This window comes from Triturus cristatus, chromosome 4_1 (assembly GCF_964204655.1).
Source record: "Triturus cristatus chromosome 4_1, aTriCri1.1, whole genome shotgun sequence".
NCBI classification, from domain to species: domain Eukaryota; kingdom Metazoa; phylum Chordata; class Amphibia; order Caudata; family Salamandridae; genus Triturus; species Triturus cristatus.
In genome coordinates this window covers 707,052,601-707,065,626 of record NC_140585.1, presented here as the reverse complement: position 1 = coordinate 707,065,626, position 13,026 = coordinate 707,052,601, and the positions used below count along the sequence as shown (strand labels likewise).

The window sequence follows — 13,026 nt, the reverse complement described above, 5'->3', positions numbered from 1 at the left end:
GTAGTAGGGATTCCAGTCACCCTCTGAGGCCCAAATAAGAACTAATAATAAAGTCAGAAAAAGACATGTTAGAACACAGAAACAAATGATTTCACTGTATACCACTTATCTCTACTCTATCCCCATTTACTTATTTAAATCTTTTGCATTAGTGTTTAATACAACTTACGAGGTTTAGTTTATCAGCAGCAGGAGCATTAGCATGTGAGTTCGAAGCGGCCATTTTTAGTGCCATTGCGCAGCTGCAAAAGTTTCCCACCAAAAGTGACAGAGTCATACTACGTAGATGCAGTAGACTCAGGCGCAATAGAAATCCCACGTTTTGTCGGCCATTTTAGGACATTCAAGTTACGGGTTAGTAATGCACATAGGAAAGCTTCTGCTGGATAATGGTGTTTGTGATATATTGCAGTTTTAGTATTCACAAAACAGATTGATTACATTGTTACATGTTATTTGAGAGGATTGAATCCAAGCAAGTTTCTTTTATGAATCCTTGCTCGATCAGTGTCACACACTGTTTCTTCTTGTCTTCCAACTGTAATTTACTTTTAGGAGCAAGTCATTCAGCCTGTGTACAGTTAAATACAGCAGCTCTGTAGGTAGTCTGCGCAAAGTGGAATTCAGCTGTGCATAAAGTCAGTGCAGCACTGGAGTAGAATATAAAGGGAACACTCGAGTCGACTTCTGCTTGTTACATTATACAATACTCTGCGTTATCAGTGTAGGGTTGACTCGAGTCAGTCTGATTGGAATTTACGATTTAAAGGTCACACATGCATGCCCTCAATGTCTAATTATCGTGCACATTAAGCGGAACATGCCTCTGTGAGTGAGTGTACTTAAGGTCATGTAACAGATCGAGATCAGCAGGCAGTCTGGCCCGGTGGCGGCAGTGGCACCTTTATTTGTCTGACAGTGACTTTAGCCCGATTAATATCCTGATGTGCAGTGTTGGCCCACTGCATTTTGAGCAGTTTAATAGCACTAACTTGATCTGTAGGTATTGAAGGGCTCCAGCCGAGTTATTGGGGTCTTGTGTTTGCAGGGGCAGTCAGACCCTCACTCCACAGCACCACCAGGCTCACAGGTTTACTGGAGAGTGGACCCTGTCTGTGTCTGTTCACATGCAGGCGGCTCAGGGGTGCCATCGCCTCCACTATCCCGCTCGGCCTTTAGCAAGGCCGTTCAGCTGCAATTTTATTAGCGCAGCCTTGGCCTCTGAACTTTAATCCAAACAGGCTGGGGTCACCAAGCCATTGCCTCCACACTCCTGGGACCATAGGAGGCACCCCCAGGGTGTCGGTTAGGGGTACCACTCTCTCTGCTACCCTGTGCCGGCACTTCGTCTTTAGTGACCAACTCGGTCTCTAATTTAGCAGAGCGGCTGCGTGACTGCCGGCACAGGCCTTGGAGTGTCAATCGGGATGGCTGGGGCCTCTCTTCTTCACTCCTGCGGGCTGGGAGGGGTAACCTCTAACCTATGAGTACTAACCCTCTCGGCTCACTTTTAGGTCAGGATACTACTGAATGGGACTGTAATGTTGTCGAGACTGTGGAACATTCCACGTCTCCTACTGTGCTGGGGGGTGGCCCCCTTAAGCCACCGCCCCTGTGAGTGTGCCCAAATGGTTTGGCCTGGCGCACGCTGGGACAACGTGGTAGTTGTCAATAAATAGCCCAGGGCTCTGGGAGTGGCTCATTTCTGAGCTGGCCATTAATGTTAACTGGCCTCCGTGTGTCATCATTGCCAGCTGCCCTGGGCCTAGGCCACGATACTACACTGGCGACGACGTGGTGTCAGCTTTCTGCTGTCTGACCTCTCACCCACCGTGCCGCACGCTGCTGAACCTGTGAGAGCGCTCCTGCTGCGCCTCTTGCACCCGCGGCCCGGCGTGCCCCTGCCGCGTGGCTGGCCCAGCCTGCACATCTGCGCGGCCCCACTGGCGGCGGCTCCACCTGCCTGCTGACCCCGCGGCCCTCTGCCGGCGCCCCGGCCCAGATTCCTGCGGTGGGCCCAACTGTGCGTGTGCATGCGTGCAGGCCCGAGACCCGGCCCGCGTGGCATCGCGGCGCTCTACGCCGCAGGCGGAGTCTGGACACAGCCTGCTGCCTCAACTCCTGCTAAGCCGCACTGCGCAGCCCTGCCACTCCCTGGCCCCCAGCTGCACATCGCCAATCCTGATCCACACGTGGTGCACCCTGCAGGCAGCTCCAGCGAGGCCCTCCGATACCTCTGCTCAGGGAGTCTTCTGCCCCCCGGGGGCCTCCTCTTGCCTCAACCTGCTCCCAGGGCTGACGCTCGTGCCCTGCCACGCTCCGCCTATTCCTGCGGAGACCTGGCCACCTGCTCCTTCAGTACGCACTCCCTGCTCTTGCTTCACAGCCCAGGCCCCAGACGCTTGTTCTTGGCTGCCCGCGCTGGCATATACTCGCAGTCACCAGCCACACGACAGGCGCTCTGCCGCACTCTGCCTTTGGTGGTGCCTACAGCCTCCTGCACTGGCTAGGCGCGCACTGTTCGCCCTGTCATCTCTACTGTCTCTCTGGCCGGCCTGACGTCCATCCCGCCTTTGGAGCCCTTTATGGTCACCGGGCCGCCGCTCTCCCAAGCTGCGCGGTGGAAAGCGTGGGTGGAGCGTTTAGAGACATTTTTTAACGCCGCTGATATCCCTGCCCCACGGCAGAGACCCATGCTTCTCCACCTTGCTGGCGCGGAAATCGACAAAATAGCGAAAGCTGTCCGCGAAGTCCGGCCCCCGAGGAACTATGCCTCGCTGTGTGACGCCATCACAGTCCATTTTGAGCCCTATGCCAACCCGGACTACGAGCACTTCCTCCTCCGCCAAGCAAAACAGCTCCCAGACGAGTCCGTTGATGTATTCTACACCCGCCTAAAAGAGCTAGCTAGCACGTGCACCCTTCCTGATGAGGATGACGAGATCCGGGCACAATTCATTCAACGCTGCGCCTCCTCTAAGCTACTCGAGCGCGTCCTACAGGAACACAATGTCGATGAGGGAAATCCTGACCCTAGGACGCTGCAAGGAACTATCCAAGGCCAGGGCAGCCCACATAGAGCTGAAAGCTACAGCGGCTGTCAAAGAAGAACCAGTCTGTGCTGTCCGTCCTGAAACCCGTGAACCCCGACAAAGACCCCGGAGGTCCTCCACCCAAAGCTCCAGACATAGCCCAAAGACTCGCCTCTGTGAATGGTGTGGCGGCCCACTCCCACACGACGGTGCCTGCCCAGCCCAAGGAAAGCCCTGCAGTGCGTGCGGAAAGCTCAACCATTTTTCCAATGTCTGCTGCTCGAAGCCACAGCAGCAGACTCTAGGCCCACCTCACCAGGTGCGTGCACTCGAACCTCTCCCAGATGACTCATCAAGCGGCGACTTGGACGAAGACGAGGCCGCCACTGTGCATGTGGTACACATGCTACACGCCCTCTCTGCCTCCCCGCAGGCAGCAACCATGTGCACTGTCAATGTGCAAGACCACCCAGAAGCAGCACTCATAGACACAGGTGCAACCATCAACCTCATGGCTGCCAGCGTCTACAGGCTTTTGCCCAACCTGCCGACCCTCCACAACACCTACGTCCAAGTGTATGCATTCGGTACCCACACCCCGTTCAGAATATGCAGCGTCTTCCTAGCCGACCTATCTCACGACCAAATTCACCAACGGTCCAAAATCTATGTCTCCCAAGAATGTTCTGGATTCTTACTCAGCTGCCGTACCACACAGGACCTTCGTCTCATCCATTTTGCCTTTACCGTGCTGGCTCATGACTTGAAGCGCCTGCTGATCGACTTCACACCCCTCTTTGAAGGGATTGGATGCCTCAAACGCCTGGCTGTCCAGCTGCACATAGACTAGTCCGTAGCCCCGATTGCCCTCAGGCACAGGAGGATTGCATTCCATCTCCGCCCAAAGGTCGAGGCAGAACTCCGTCTGTTAGAAGCGGCAGGAATCATTGAGCGAGTGCGCAGCCCCACCCCGTGGGTATCCCCCATCGTGGTCGCAAAAAAGCCAAAGCAGCCTGACGCGGTCCGCATCTGTGTGGACATGCGGATCCCGAACCTCGCCATCAAACGGGAGCGCCACCTGACACCCACGGTAGATGACATTCTTGGCGAACTCGCGGGGTCCAAGTGGTTCTAAAAAATGGACCTCCGCTCAGGGTACCATCAGATCCCTCTGCACCCGGACTCTCGCCCAATCGCTACCTTCTCCACCAACGCCGGTCTCTGGCGCTACACATGCCTCAACTTCAGAATCTTAAGCGCGGCCGAAGTGTTCCAAAACATCATCAAGACCGTCCTGCAAGGGCTGGAGGGGGTGCTCAATGTGAGCGATGATATCTTAGTGCACGCTCCCAACCTAGAAGAACATATCCAACGCCTGAACGCGGTGTTCACTCGCCTTCGAGACTGTGGGTTGACCCTGCACAGAGAGAAATGCGAATTCCTGCGTCGAGACATCAGTTTTTTTGGATATTGATTCTCGGACAAAGGCATCGGGCCAGACAAAGTGAAGGATGGTCAAGAGGCGCCAGCCCCCACATCGGTGTCAGGAGTCCGCAGTTTCTTGGTTATGGTCACGGATTGTGGACGCTTAATCAGAAACCTCTCAGATCTGACTGACCCTCTGCGAGATCTCACCAGAACCACCACCCACTGGACATGGGGTCCGTAGCAAGAGAAGGCATTCCAGCAAACGAAGGCAGCCCTGTCCGGGGACACCACGTTCGTCTACTTTGATCTGCGACATGACTCCCAGCTTGTAGTCGACGCCAGCCCCACAGGCCTAGGTGCTGTCCTAGCGCAATGATAAGACTGTGGCGAATGGGCACCTGTCGCATACGCAAGCCGGACCCTTACACCTACCGAGCAGAGGTATTCTCAAATCGAGAAAGAAGCCATCGCGATCCTAAGGGGGTGCCGCCACCTTCCCATACATTTGTACGGCCGTCCGTTCACAGTCATTACGGATCACAAACCGTTGATCCCGCTGTTCCAAGGCTCCTCATCTCGTCCTCCTCCGCGAATAGAGAAATGGATCCTGCAAGAGTTCCAGCTCACCGTAGAATATAGACCTGGCACCCGGAATCCAGCTGACTTTCCGTCGCGGCACGCCTGGCCAGTCACCCCTCCAGAAGTGGCTGAAGCAGCAGCCACAGAAGACTACGTGAGATGGTGGCGGAAAGGTCCCGGCTCCTCCCTATGTCCCTGCAAGATGTCATAGCAGCCACCCTGGATGATGATTGCTTCCAAATCGCCATCCAGGCGGTTTCCTTAGGTGACTGGAGGCTTCTACAGAACTCTTCATCTCTATGGAACATTGCAGCCCAAGTAACCGTGAAGTCCCTGCACATGGTCCGTCATGAATTATCGGTATCAGCTGACGGCTGTCTACTGCGAGACCCGCGCCTTGTCCTGCCGGAGAGCCTCACCAGACAGGCAGCCCTCCTGGCCCATGGTGCCCACCAGGGAATTGTCAAATCGAAGAACAGACTTTGCAGCAAGGTCTAGTTCCCCGGCCTGGACCAACAGATAGTCAGTGGTGCAGCACTGCCCAGTGTGCCTTGCAACGAGTCTACCAAGCAATCCGGCGCCCGTGATCACTGAAGCAGCTCCGAGCTCCTCATGGGATCGTGTGAGTGCTGACTTTGGCAGTCTGCCAGGAGGAAAGTACATGCTGGTGGTAGTAGATGACTTCTCAAGGTATCCAGAAGTCGAGTTCATTACATCTACGTCTGCAGCGGAGGTAAACCCCAAGTTAGAAAAGCTGATTGCAACCCACGGGCTCTTTGGCGAACTCCGCACAGAAAATGGACCACCCTTCACCAGCATGGAAGTAGCCGAATACTTTGCCTCCCACAAAATAAAGCACCACAAAATCACACCAAGATGGCCCCAAGCCAATGGGGAAGTCGAGCGTCTAATGAGGACATTGAACAAAATGATTCAAATCGCCCTAGCTGATGGGCTCAACCGTGAACGGGCAGTGTACCAATTCCTCAGGGAGTACCGGCTTACCCCCCACTGCACTACTGGCATATTCCCCAGTCGACTGTGTTTCGGCCAGACTGTAACAGACACCATTCCACACCATCCGATATGGGCCGAGACACCCAACCCCCTCAAACCAGTCAGACTACCGGCGAGACAAGAGCAACAAAGCAGCGTCACGAAAAAGACATGTCAGAGAAAGCCCCATTGCTGTGGGTGACCAGGTGCTTGTGCAAGATCGCCACCCCGGAGGAAAGTTCTGTCTGCCTTTCGAGCTTCAACCTTGGACGGTCACGGCAGTAAAAGGCACCATGGTGACTGCCCACAGAGGGTCCGAGAAGGTAACTCGCAATGTGTCCTTCTTCAAAAGAGTCGCATCTGAAGAAGAGAACGACTTCCCAGTGTCCGACGGACGCAGCGAAGCATCCGGCGAGGGATTCTCAAGCCCTGACAGCGAATGATCTGAACCTGATCAACCTGCCGCCGTGGATCCATCTTCCAGTCCTGTGGCCGCACCGACCCAAGACCGAGGTCTTGAATGTGATCGGAACCCAGCCCCCTGCAACAGCCGGTGGAACAGTCACCTGCATCGCTGCCGCGGAGTGGCCAGAACAGGTATCACCTCCTGCCCTGTCCGAAGCCATCCCAGAAGTACAAAGACTATGTACCCAGTGGCTATTCGGCGACCGTGGGGCGGGTCGCAGCCTGAATGAACTGCTGAGAAAGACAACCAAGTAAGACTGTTCCGTTTGTATCTCATCCTAGAAGTAGTGTGTTTTGGATTGCACATTGCATTTTGTTATGTTTTGTATTTCTGCTTAGTGCTTAAGTTCTGTTAACATGTCCCTTCTGGTAAAGGAGGAATGAAATGTTGTGGAGACTGTGGAACATTCCACGTCTCCTACTGTGTTGGGGGGTGGCCCCCTTAAGCCACCGCCCCTGTGAGCGTGCCCGAATGGTTTGGCCTGGCGCACGCTGGGACAACATGGTAGGTGTCAATAAATAGCCCAGGGCTCTGGGCGTGGCTCAGTTCGGAGCCGGCCACTAATGTTAAATGGCCTCCATGTGTCATCATTGCCAGCTGCCCTGGGCCTAGGCCACGATAGGACAGGGACCCACCTGCTGAGAGCTTCGATTTCTGCTCCTGATTCCATCTGTCTGTTTCAGAAGGACTGAAGCATTAATTATAAGTGAGCAAAGGCGTTCATTAACTCTTGGTCAGGCACTCTCCCAGGTGAGGGTATAGGCCAGCCTGCCCATAGCTGACAAGCTTTCAGATTGCTATATGTGACATTTTCATAATTTCATTGTAATTGTGGGTCAGCCACCCCAGTTGTTTGCACCAGTTTTAAGATCTTAGAGTTTCTCGGTCTAATTTCGGACATTTTTATGTTTCCCTTTCTTCATTGCTTGATTTTTTTGCTCGCACGAAAGTGTCACTCGTACTCGTCGAAATGTCACACATAATTGCATTAAAATTTTGAAAATGTCACACATAGCCATCTGAAACCTTGGCAGCTATGTAGCTTCCTGCCCTCTTTCCATCCCACTCAAAGTGCTAGGTGGTCACGAACTGATTATGGAGGCAGTGTTGATAAGGAGTTGCTGTTCAAAGCATCTTAAGCTATCGTAATGCACTGAGAATACTAAAACATTTTGGTACGGTTCTTAAAATAGCAAATATTATGTAACATGCATATCACTTTTTCCTGTGGCTCGTTAGTAAAGGAAGGAAGGAGGCCCTGGTCTAGCCGTGACACAGGGACCAAGTTCCAAGAATGACAGCTCTGTGGAGATCATGCGCATGCGTCCTACCCAGCTGATCCCTCCCAGCTTCCATAGACTCCGGTGACGCGGCGCTAACATGGCGGCAGCTCCAGTGGAGGAATAAACTTTTTGAGAAGGAGTTGTGCGTTGTCTCAAAAGCGAAATCCCGTATAAGCCTCGGATTCCGTGCCTGCTCCGTGCTTCCGACCTTGGCAGCCACAGGTAAGAGCCGAGGGAAAAGCGGGGAAGAAACAAAGACGCTAACAGTCTGGAGGAAACGTCAGACCGAGCTGTGGCGGTGTGGGGCTTTAAGAGGGGATGTCGAGGGAGATATTTTAATTGCAGATCATTTTGGACTGTACACCCGATCCTTCATCCTCTATAGAAATTAGATGCCCATTAGTCCGTGTACTGTTTTTGATGTCGTTTTGGACTTCAAGGTACACAGTATTCGCCTCACCTCCATCTAAAGTTGATGTGTGCGGCGCACCCACTCACGTAAACGTCTTCCTCGACACACTGAAACTACCCGCGGCTGACTTTTGCCCGCCTCGCTGTGGGCTCGATTTCACCAGAAGCCAACCATCTCTGATTGCTTTGGTAACAGCAACATTGAACCCTCCACTTCCTGCTGCAAGTGGAGTGACAGCAGAATTTTGCCTGTTCACAGACATTCCGATTCTATCTTGACTCAGAAATTCGGACACTGATACTGGCATCAGTCACACTAGTGTCTACCAGTGCTTAATTTGTAAAATATTAAGTGCCGGGGCTCAAAGTTTTGCTCAGAAGCCGCCACTAGCACTGCGGAACGTTGTTGTGCCAAAGACCGGGAGGCTTGAGCACCCTTCATGCACATTTATCCCACCACTAGACACTCTGTGCCCCTCTCGCTCTCTCACTCCTGCAGGTTCTTTGTTGTCTCTGCTTCCACCCTTTGTAGCTGTTCCATCTTTTTCTTTGTCACCCCTCTTGTGTTTTTCTCTCTCTTGTCTTGGGTCAAAGTGTGATAGGAACAATGAGTGCTAGTGCCCAAAAATAGGTGCTGGTGGCCCACCTGTAGCCACCAGCTCAAAGTAAGCACTGATATTACTTTACGGTTCACATCCAGAGGCATGCCATGGATTCCTGTGGCACTGGTCAAACGAGAAAAATGGGTCCTTGCAGAGCCAACGGGTGATGGCGGGTGACTGGTGGTCCCAAGTGGGCTGGTATTGTAAATAAGGGGTGTTTCCTCTGCCAATGACTGACCATCCTCGTAACTCTTAATATGAGCACAGTGACAGGACGGTTTAATTTAGTCACTGAAAGGCATCCTCCTATTTCGTTCAATATGCTTTTTTTGCCTTTCAGCAGCTTGGCACTACTAGTTTGCTGCACACAGCACTGTCAGTTACAAAAACAGTGTAAGACAGCCATGCCGCAACTACCACTCAACTTGAAGGGGACCCCTCAGGATTACAGGGCTCATCCCCCCTCCACGCACTATGTGGGCTGCGGGGGTGTACTTTAAATCCTTGGTATCGAATATCAGCGAAGCTTACAACCATTCTGTAAGCTGCCAGACTACCTGTCCTGTACACTCGTCTTCACCTTTCGTTTCTCCAGTAGGAGGCACAGTCCTGTTGCACTCCATCAGATTGCATATCACAGGCCTTCATTTTGATTAACATGTTCTTTCTTTCTGACCTTAGGACTTCTTTGATCTCCCAATCACACAAGATGAAAAAGTGTAATTCTACCCCGCCAACGGCCAGACAGTCACCCAGCTAATTATTTATTTTTGAACAGTTATCAGGCAATCCGATTGCAAGTGAAGAAATGTATAGTCCCGGCCCTGTGAAACAAGTGCCGGTGCTAAACACCAGCACAAATTTAGCACTGGCGCCTACTGTTTTTTGACCCATACTTCAGGTAGTCAAAGTTACAGTTCTTTGTAGGATTGAGGCTTTCATGTGTCTCTATTAGGCGTTCCAGGTCAGTAGCATCGTCATTATACAATAATTTATAACCAGTAAAAAACGAAAGCGTTTAAAGAGCGGTGCATTCCCAAGGTACTGGTAATCGATTGAAGCTTGTTCAGCTCTGGACATCTAAACTCCCCTGTTCTTTCATTCAAAGAGCACATTACAGAGTTCCAGCAATTTATAGTAATTGTATTTACACATAAGTGTTCAGCGTTTTCTATTATCACTGATATATTTTTTTTGCCTATTCTGTCGGTTTTGCAAATCAATATAATGATGTTAATGGAAGTTGAAAGTCAAGAGGTTGACAGTAACATTTATGTTTAATAGAATTTATGAAAATAAAAGCGTTGCGATTTGTTCATTTACAATGACACAGGAGTAATATGCTACTGGAAAAAAATAAGCAGCAACATCCTAGACCAAACATTTGAAATGGAATAGGTCTTGCATTTGTGAGAGTTTGAACCAGGCCATGAAAAATCATAAAATTATTACTAAACCTGCATGTCTAGTTACTTAAATAATCCACTCAACCTATTTGTATTGCTCTTGACCCCATAAACTGGTTTCAAATGATGTGAACGTGGGCAACTATTTTATTCATTGAGCACCATTTTTTTAATTATCACATATAAGATCACCTTCAAATGTGCGAGTTCAGCATGTCTGCTGTACAAAAAACCTTTTTAGTTTTATTTAATAAACTTAATTTTTTTGTCCACATATAATACAAACCTAGCAACAAGATACACATGGCCTCTGACTTGCATCTTAGTTCATTAACAGCATTGTCATCAGGGCGGGGGCAGGAATGTTTCTCAAATCATGTTTAAAAAACTCTCCTTTCAAAAAATACATAATTGAGGTATGAAGTGGTAGCACAATGTCATTTGTTATTCAGAAGATTTTACATTGAAATGGCCACAATCTTTCCCACTGATGTGGTTTTACTGATAGAACAATTTAGTGCACAAACAATGTTTCCTGGAAGTTGAGTCTGGTGGTGGTGGGGTCCTTGGTGAGGGAGAGGGTGAGCTGGGTGTCGTCGGCGTAGGATACTATGCTGAGGCCATGTTGTCTGAAGATGGTGGCGAGGGGGGCAATGTAGATGTTGAAAAGGGTGGGGCTGAGTGACGATCCCTGGGGTACTTCGCAGCTGATTTTTCCGTAGGTTGGGAGTGGAAGGGTGGCAGTCTGACTCTTTGGCTTCTACAAGTGAGGAATGAGTGGATCCAGTCGAGGGTGGTTCCTTGTATGCCGGCAGGCGTATAGTCAGGCGGCGAGTGTGCGGTGTAAGACAGTGTCGAAAGCTGCTGACAAGTCAAGTAATATTAGGGCTGCGGTGTGGCCTTGGTCGAGGAGGGCGCGGATGTCATCTGTGGCGGCTAGTAGGGCAGTCTGTGCTGTGGTTGCTGCGGAATCTGGATTCGGAGGGGTCGAGGATGGAGTTGTCTTCGATGAACTTTGTTAGCTGTGCATTGACGGTCTTCTCCACGACTTTTGCTGTGAAGGGGAGGAGAGAGATGGGCCGGTAGTTTTTGAGGTCCATGGGATATGCTGTGGGTTTCTTAAGCTGGGGACAAACTTCTGCCTGTTTCCAGTCATCGGGGAAGGTGCCTGTCATGAAGGTTGTGTTGATGGTGCGTCGTAATTCCAGTGCGATGGAGGCAGCTCTGTGGTAGATGTGTGGTGAGCAGGGGTCCGTGGGGGCCCCTGAGTGGATGCCTTTCATGGTGGAGGCGGTCTCTTCGGTGGTGACTGGTGTCCAGGATGCGATGGTGGGCTGGCTGGTGTTGCTGGGGGGCAGGGTGGTTGCGGAGTCAGGTGTTATGTCGTTGAAATTATCGTAAAGGTTCTTGATTTTCAGGTGGAAGAGGTCCTGGAAAGGGGTGATGTCCGTGGTTTCGCTGGGGGGTTTGGTGAATTGCTGGATGACGGAGAGGAGCTCCTTGGAGTTGCTGGCGTTGGTGAGGATTTTGTGGTGAATGAAGGTTCTTTTGGTGGTTTTTGATGTGTTGGTGGTATTCTGTCACGGCGTCTTTGTAGGCGGTGTGGTTTTCGAGCTACTTGTCATTTCACCAGTTCTTATCGAGGTGTATGCAGGTGCCTCTTGCTTCTTGGAGGTTGGCGGTGAACCAGGTGGCTCTTCTGTGGCGCTGTTTGTCCGAGTTGCGTAGCAGTGCAAGTTTTTCCGCGCAGCTGGAGATCCAAGTGTGGAGTTGACGACGGTTGTGGCGGTGAGAGTGATGTGGTTGAGGGTGGAATTGAGCTGCTCCTCAGTGACTCTGTTCCAGTTTCTTTGCGGCGGGCGTGGAGTAGGCTTGGGTGGCTTAGGTTTGTTGACGAAGAAGTGTACGCAGTGGTGGTCCATCCATGGGGGTTGCGTGGTGTGGCTGAAGTGGATTCTGTTTCCTCCTGCGAAGATGGGGTCGAGGGTGTGTCCTGCCTTGTGGGTGGACGTGGTGACGAGTTGATTCAGTCCGATGTTGGCAATGCTGTCTAGGTAGGGGGTGGAGTTGTGGTCGCTTGGGTTGTCGAGGTGGAAGTTCAGGTCTCCGATGAGTATGTAGTCTGTTGAGACGATGGCGTATGGTAAGACCACACCCTGAACACAGAGCAGCAGTACACACTTTATAAATGAAAACAAGGAAAATGGATGAGTAGGATCACATTAAGCGTTTTGCACTTCACACATCAACCAGGTATTGCAGTACCTCTAGGAATGGTGTTCTCCCTCCCTCCCCCCCCCCCCCCCCCACCTGGAGAAAGCAATGTTATTAAGAAAGGATGAGAAAACGAAAGTAGCGATACACTGGCAAACTCGGTAAAGTGGCGCTAATGTGTTTGGGTGTGAATAAAACCAATCTGCGACCACTCTGTCTTGCTTTTATTTATTTTTCGTTTTTTAAACTTTTTTTTCCGTCTCCGCCTTGAGGCTTCCCTTTGGGATAGAAAAATGTTAGAAAAAGACGACATTTCTAGCAAAAGTGTCTCTTCTTTTCTTTTTCCGATCAATTGCACAGGAATGAATGAAGGAAAGAGAGGGTAGGAGACGTTTCTTGAAATCACGTTTTTCATTCAGCGAGTGAGGAGGAGCGAGACAAAGACAAAGAGAGGGAAGAGGAAGAAAGAGAGGGGAGCAGCTGAGAGCGGCAAAGCAGAAGTGAATACTGTCCTGGTCTTCTCTGGACAAGAAGGAAAAGGCAGAGTCCCTGAAGGCAGAGTCCCTGAACTGCCGCAAATGGATGAGCCTTATATATTGGCCTTGGCTA

The 13,026-nt window shown here is 51.1% G+C and overlaps 1 protein-coding gene across 1 annotated transcript in view; it reads left to right on the top strand.

Moving 5' to 3' along the window:
* Positions 1-7,838: 7,838 nt before the first annotated feature.
* Positions 7,839-13,026, top strand: part of TMEM168 (transmembrane protein 168) — a 185,529-nt gene continuing 180,341 nt past the window's right edge. Inside the window, exon 1 of the mRNA XM_085653177.1 lies at positions 7,839-8,006. The gene's annotated coding sequence lies outside the window, so the exon portion shown is untranslated. The remainder of the gene's footprint in view (positions 8,007-13,026) is intronic.